Source organism: Lynx canadensis, chromosome C1 (assembly GCF_007474595.2).
Source record: "Lynx canadensis isolate LIC74 chromosome C1, mLynCan4.pri.v2, whole genome shotgun sequence".
Classification (NCBI taxonomy): Eukaryota; Metazoa; Chordata; class Mammalia; order Carnivora; family Felidae; genus Lynx; species Lynx canadensis.
Genome location: NC_044310.1, coordinates 94,412,844 through 94,420,566, shown reverse-complemented (window position 1 = coordinate 94,420,566; position 7,723 = coordinate 94,412,844). Strand labels below are relative to the sequence as shown.

The following is a 7,723-nucleotide window of genomic DNA, read 5'->3' as shown; positions in this document are numbered from 1 at the left end:
AACCCCAGAACTAGACCCACAAACGTATGGCCAACTAATCTTTGACAAAGCAGGAAAGAACAGCCAATGGAAAAAAGACAGTCTCTTTAACAAATGGTGCTGGGAGAACTGGACAGCAACATGCAGAAGGTTGAAACTAGACCACTTTCTCACACCATTCACAAAAATAAACTCAAAATGGATAAAGGACCTGAAATGTGAGACAGGAAACCATCAAAACCCTAGAGAAGAAAGGAGGAAAAGACCTCTCTGACCTCAGTCATCGCAATTTCTTACTTGACACATCCCCAAAGGCAAGGGAATTAAAAGCAAAAATGAACTACTGGAACCTCATGAAGATAAAAAGCTTCTGCACAGCAAAGGAAACAACCAACAAAACTAAAAGGCAACCAACGGAATGGGAAAAGATATTTGCAAATGGCATATCGGACAAAGGGCTAGTATCCAAAATCTATAAAGAGATCACCAAACTCCACACCTGAAAAACAAATAACCCAGTGAAGAAATGGGCAGAAGACGTGAATAGACACTTCTCTAAAGAAGACATACAGATGGCCAACAGGCACATGAAAAGATGCTCAACGTTGCTCCTCATCAGGGAAATACAAATCAAAACCACACTCAGATATCACGTCACGCCAGTCAGAGTGGCCAAAATGAACAAATCAGGAGACTATAGATGCTGGCGAGGATGTGGAGAAACAAGAACCCTCTTTCACTGTTGGTGGGAATGCAAATTGCTGCAGCCACTCTGGAAAACAGTGTGGAGGTTCCTCAAAAAATTAAAAATAGACCTACCCTATGACCCAGCAGTAGTACTGCTAGGAATTTACCCAAGGGACACAGGAGTACTGATGCATAGGGGCACTTATACCCCAATGTTTATAGCAGCACTCTCAACAATAGCCAAATTATGGAAAGAGCCTAAATGTCCATCAACTGATGAATGGATAAAGAAATTGTGGTTTATATACACAATGGAGTACTACGTGGCAAAGAGAAAGAATGAAATATGGCCCTTTGTAGCAACGTGGATGGAACTGGAGAGTGTGATGCTAAGTGAAATAAGCCATACAGAGAAAGACAGATACCATATGTTTTCACTCTTATGTGGATCCTAAGAAACTTAACAGAAACCCATGGGAGAGGGGAAGGAAAAAAAAAAAAAAAGAGGTTAGAGTGGGAGAGAGCCAAAGCATAAGAGACTCTTAAAAACTGAGAACAAACTGAGGGTTGATGGGGGGTGGGAGGGAGGTAGTGGGTGGGTGATGGGTATTGAGGAAGGCACCTTTTGGGATGAGCACTGGCTGTTGTATGGAAACCAATTTGACAATAAATTTCAAAAAAAATAAAAGTGTTTTGGTAGTCTTTAGGATTTTCCACATATAAGATCATATCATCTGCAAACAAAGACAGGTACGCTTCTTTATGATTTGTATGCCTTTTATTTCTCCTCCTCCTCCTTCCCCCTCCTCTTCCCCCTCCTCCTCCTTCCCCTCCTCTTCCCCTCCTTTCCCTCCTCTTCCCTCTGCTCCCCCTCTTCCTTCTCCTCTTCTTCCTGATTACTGCTGTGGCTAGAACTTCAAGTGCTATGTTAAATAGGGGTGATGAGAGTAGGTGTCCTTGTCTTGTTCCTGATCTTAGAAGAAAAGCTTTCAACCTTACACTGTTGAGTATAATGTTAGCTGTGGGTTTGTCATATATAGTTGTCCTTATAAGGTATTTTCCTTCTGTACCTAATTTGCTTAGGATTTTTATCATCAACTGATGTTGTATTTTGTCAAATACTTTTTCTGCATCTACTAAGGTAATCATATGATTTTTATCTTCCATTTATATTGTATATTACATTAATTGATTTACATTTGTTGAGCCACCCTTGAAACCCAGTAATAAATCCCACCTGATCATGGTGTTGGAATATTTTGATGTGCTGTTGAAATCAATGTGATAATATTTTGTTGATAATTTTCTCATTGATGTTCATCAGGGATATTGATTTGTAAGGGATTTTTATATTATTGTAGTGTCTTTATCTGCCTTTGGTTTCAGAGTAGTATTAGCCTTGTAAAATAAATTTGGGAGTGTCTTCTCTTTTTCAAGTTTTGGAAAAGTTTGAGAAGGGCCAGTGTTAATTCTTTGAATAGTTGGTAGACTTCACAAGGGAAGCCATCTGGTCTTGGGTTTTACTTTGTTGGGTTGTTTTTTATTACTGATTCAATCTTCTAACTCATTATTGGTCAGTTTATATTTCCTATTTCCTCATGATTCTGGTAGGTTTATGTTTCTAGAAATTCATTCATTTCTTGTAGGTTGTCCAATTTGTTAATATATAATTGTTCATAATAGTCTATTATCAACCTTTGTATTTCTGTGGTATTTATTATAACAACTCTTTCATTTGTAATTTTATTTATTTGAGTCCTCTTTTTTTCTTGCCAAGTCTAGTTAAAGGTTTTTTAGTTTTGTTTATCTTTTAAAAGAAACAACCCTTTGTTTTATATTTTCTTTTCTCTATTTCATTTATTTCTGCTCTGAGCTTTGTTATTTTCTTCCTTCTTCTAATTTTGGGTTTAGTTTGTTCTTTTTCTAGTTCCTTGCAGTATAAAGTTAGATTGTTTGAGATCTTTTTTTAAATGTAGGCATTTATTGTTACAATTTTCCCTCTTACAACTGCTTTTGCTGCATGCCTTAAGTTTTGTTATGTTTTATTTTCTTTTTCCTTTTCCTCAAGATATTGTTTGGTTTTACTTTTGATTGCTTTGATCTGTTGTTCAGGAGCATATTGTTTAATTTCTACATATTTGCGATTTTTTTAGGTTGTGGTCAGAAGAGACACTCAATCTTTTTAAGTTTTCTGAAACTTGTGTTTTGACCTAACACATGATCTACTCTTGAGAATATTCTTTGTGCACTTAATGCTCTGTATAAATCTGTTAAGTCCAGTTCATCTAAAGTATAGGTCAAATCTAACACTTCCTTATTGATATTCTGTCTGGATGACCTATCCATTGTTGAAAGTGAAGTATTGAAGTCCTCTACTATTCTCATGTTATTGTTTATTTCTCTTCCGATGTAAGTTGTTACTTAATATATTTAGATTCTCTGATGTTGGGTGCATGTATATGTACAATCAATATAATCTCTTGGGGAATTGACATCTTTATCATTATATAATGAGATACCTTGTCACCTATTACAGATTCTCATTTAAAATCTATTTTGTCTGATAGAAGTATAACTATGGCTGCTCTGTTTTGGTTTGCATTTGTATAGAATACTTTTTTCCAATCCTTCATTATGAGCCTATTGTGTCCTTAAAATTAAGTGAGTCTCTTGTTTTCAGGATACTGTTGGGTATTGTTTTTTAAATCCACTGAGCTACTCTTTAACTTTGATTGGAGAAGTTAACCCATTTACACTTACAGTAATTTTTGATAGTGAAGCTCTTTCTAATACCAACTTACTGTTTTCTGGCTGTCTGTAGTTCTTTAGTTCCTATCATCCTGTCTCATTTTCTTTCTATTTGCACTGATGATTTTTCATAGTGGTATACTTTTTTTTAAGTTTATTTATTTATCTTGAGAGAGAGAGAGTGTGCACAGGGAAGGGGCAGAGAGGGAGACAATCTGCACTGTCAGCACAGAGCCCAACATGGAGCTTGATCCCACAAACTATGAAATCATGACCTGAGCCAAAATCAGGAGTTAGGTGCTTACCCCGCTGAGCCACCAAGCACCCCATAGTGGTATGCTTTGATTCCCTTCTCTTTATCTTGTATCTATAATAGATTTTTTTCCTGTGTGGTTACCTGAGTCTTACATAAACATTTATAGTTATAACAGTTTAAGTTGATAGCAAGTTAACTTCAATCACATACAAAAACTCTACCCTTCTCTCCTTCTCCCAGTGTTTTTGTTTTTGATATCACAGTTTGCATCTTCTTATATTGTGTATCCATTAAAAATTGTAGCTATAGCTGTTTTAGTACTTTTGTACTTTAGTGAAGTGTACTAGAGTTAAGTGATTAACATATCATCATATTATAGCATTGGAGTATTCCCATTTTGACTATATACTTACCCTCATCAGTGTGTTTTATAGTTTCATGTTTTTATGTTACTGATAGCTTCCGATCATTTCAGGTTAAAGGACTTCTTTCAGCATTTCCTGAAATGCGGATCTGGTGGTGATAACTCCTTTAACTTTTGTTTTCTGGATAGTGTTTATTTTCTTTTATTTCTGATATCTTTGCTAAATAAAGTATTCTTGGTTGGCAGTTTTTTTTAATTAATTAATTAGCAGTTTAAATATATCCTCCCATTCTCTTCTGGCCTGTATGATTTCTGCTGAGAATTCCACTAGTAGCTTTATGGGAGTTCTCTTGTAAGTGACAATCTTCTTTTCTCTTGCTACCTTCAATATTCTCTTTGTCTTTTATTTTTTAAAGTTTATTTGTTTTTTGTTTTTGTTTTGAGAGAGACAGAGACAGCATGATTGAGGGAGAGGCAGAGAAAAATGGAGAGAAAGAATCCCAACTAGGCTCCTCACTGCCAGCACAGAGCCTGATGTAGGGCTCAAACTCATGAAACTGTGAGATCATGATCTGAGCTCAAATCAAGAATCAGATGCTTAACCAAATGAGCCACACAGGTGCCCCTCTTTGATTTTTGACAGTTGTATTATAATGTGTGTTGGAGAAGATCTCTTTGATTGAATTTGGGAACCTATAAGCTTCATGAATTTGGATGGCCAAATTTCTCACCACTTTTGGGAAATTCTCAGCTTTTATTTAAATAAGTCTTTTGCTCATTTCTTCCACTCTTCCCCTTCTGAGACTCCAATAATGCAATGTCCCTTAACAACATCCATAAGTCCCATAGGCTTTCTTCACTTCTTTTCACTTTTTAAACTTTTTTCGCTTCTGACTGGATAGTTTCAAATGTTTTCTAGTTCACTGATTCTTCTGTTTGGTCCAGTTTGATGTTGAAGCTCTCTATTAAACTCTTTAGTTCAGTCTTTGTATTCTTCACTTCTAGAATTCTGTTTGGTTCTTTTTTTATGTTCTCTTTTTGCTTTTTATTGTTTGTTTTCTATCTCATTTTGCTCTTTTATTGTTTTCCTGATATAGTTAAGTTGTATATCTATGTTCTTTTGTAGCCCTCTGATCATCTTTAAAATAATTATTTTGAGGGGCGCCTGGGTGGCTCAGTTGGTTGAGCGTCTGACTTTGGCTCAGGTCATGATCTCATGGTTTGTGGGTTCGAGCCCCACATCAGGCTCTGTGCTGACAGCTTAGAACCTGGAGCCGGCTTCGAATTCTGTGTCTCCCTCTCTTTCTGCTCCTCCCCCGCTCATGCTCTGTCCCTCTCTCCTTCAAAGATTAAAAAAAAATTAAAATAATTATTTTGAATTGTTTGTCAGGCAATTTATGTATTTCTATTTCTTTAGGGTCAGTTACTAGAAGTTGACTGTGTTCTTTTAGGGATGGTGTGTTTCCCTGACTTTTGTAATTCCTTTATCTTTACATATCTTTACATACCTCCACATATTTGAAGAAGCATTCACCTCTACCATACTTTAGGGACTGACTTCAGTAAAGAAAGACCTTCACCTGTGGGTGGGGGCACAATAGAGAGTGCTGTAGGTAGTGACCCCAGGTAGTGATACAGGGTGCCACATGCAGAAGTGTGTGCTGGCTCCTAGACTGGGGTAGATGTGATGTCTCATTGACTCAGGCTGCTGGAATCCACAACATCAACAAATACGTGGTTCTTCATAAGTTCTGTGGGGGGGTCTGCAGTAGCTACAAGTGTTGCTTGTATCCTTAGTGTTGCCTCCTGGTCTAGCTGCTATAGGCCATAGCAGGTGGGGGTTATAGTTGGAGTTGTCTTATGCACACACTCAGCTGTGTAGTGGCAGGAGTAGTTGCAGACATACATGAATTGGCAAGGTGTTGGGCAAGGAGCAAGGGCTGAGGTCAACTTCAGTCACACTTGCAGCTATGGGGGCTCTGGCTGTGGGTGTGCACTTCTGTGGCTACTGGGTCTTGCCACAGGTGTGCATAAGGCAGTGGAAGTTGGTAATTGGAGTCAAGTTGGATTAGTGCAGGTGCACAGCTGCATGGGTTAGCTGTATTTGAGCACAGCAATACAGGCCAGTGACAGGAGATGGGACCAGTCTGGGTCCACAAACAGCTATGTAGGCCGTGGCTGTTGGCATTTGCTCCTGTGGATCCAGGGTCTTGCCATGGGTATGCACATGGCATAGTCTGGTGATGGCAGCCAGGCCAGTGACATGTATAGCTATATAGTTGTACAACTGGAAGGGTTAGTCTCAAATGTGCCTATGGTGTTAGGGTCAGCTGTCATGGTCTAGGCTGCCATCTTGCCATCACAGAGACTATGGGCTACCAGTGTGGTTCATGGGATCTAGTGGGAATGGGGGAAGGGATCCAAGAGGGATTTGGGCAGCTAGAATTTGCAAATGCAAAAATCTATGGGGTGGAAACTCTGAGTCAAAAATGGTGGGGGTGTTTGAGGTAGCTGTGCTAGACATTGGTTTCTTCAGCAACACAACCTGCTGAGGTCCTTTGCCGAGCAGGCCACTGGGAACCCTTTGTGGCTCATACTAGTAGCCTCTGCCCATTCCCATACATATTGGGAATTTTGGTAAACCATTTTTTCCCTATGAGCCTCAGCCTTATAAGTTTCATGTCTTGCCAACACACAACAGAGGCTACATTTCCTTAGCAGGGATCTATTCAAAATGATATAGAAGTGGAGAAACAGTAACCCCTTGCACAGTTGGTGGGAATGCAAACTGGTGTGGCTGCTCTGGAAAACAGTGTGGAGGTTCCTCAAAAAATTAAAAATAGAACTACCCTAGAACTCAGAAATAGCACTACTAGGAATTTATCCGAAGGATACAGGAGTGCTGATTCATATGGGCACATTAACCCCAATGTTTATAGCAGTGCTTTCAACAATAACTAAATTGTGAAAAGAGCCTAAATGTCCATCAACTAATGAATGGATAAAGAAGATGTGGTATATGTATACAAGGGAATACTATTCGGTGATCAAAAAGAATGAAATCTTGCCATCAATAATGTGGATGGAACTAGAATGTATTATGCTAAGTGAAATAAGTCAAAGAAAGACAAATATATGATTTCACTCATATGTGGAACTTGAGAAATTTAACAGAAGACCATGGGGGAAGGGAAGGGGAAAAATAGTTACAAACAGAGAGGGAGGCAAACCGTGAGGAACTCTAAATGCAAAGAACAAACTGAGGGTTGATGGGGGGACACAGGGTGGGGGAGGAATGGTTGATGGGTATTGAGGAAAGCACTTGTTGGGAGGAGCACTGGGTGTTGTATGTGAGTGATGAATCACAGGAATCTACCCCCAGAGCCAAGAGCACACTGTATACACTGTATGTTAGCTAATTTGACAATAAATTCTATTAAAAAACAAACAAAAACCCAAAATGATATAGGAATAGTGAAACAGCTGTCAATACACTTCTTCTGCAGGAGGAAAGTTAGCCGTAGTTCTTGCAGCAGTCCACACAGCCATACAGGAGCTAGTTTCTCTGTCTCCCCAGGTATCAGCTCATGTGTGAAAAAATAAGACTCACATTGAGTTAAGAATCATCCTGGTTTTCAAAACTCATGCCCCTCCAAAGCATATACCTCCTGTTAGAGATGTCACTTTTT

The 7,723-nt window shown here is 38.7% G+C and overlaps 1 non-coding gene across 1 annotated transcript; it reads left to right on the top strand.

The window, feature by feature from the left end:
• Nucleotides 1-5,197: 5,197 nt before the first annotated feature.
• Nucleotides 5,198-5,282, top strand: TRNAQ-UUG. Its single transcript has one exon. It is a non-coding gene; the product is annotated as a tRNA-Gln (tRNA).
• The last annotated feature ends 2,441 nt before the right edge of the window (nucleotides 5,283-7,723 follow it).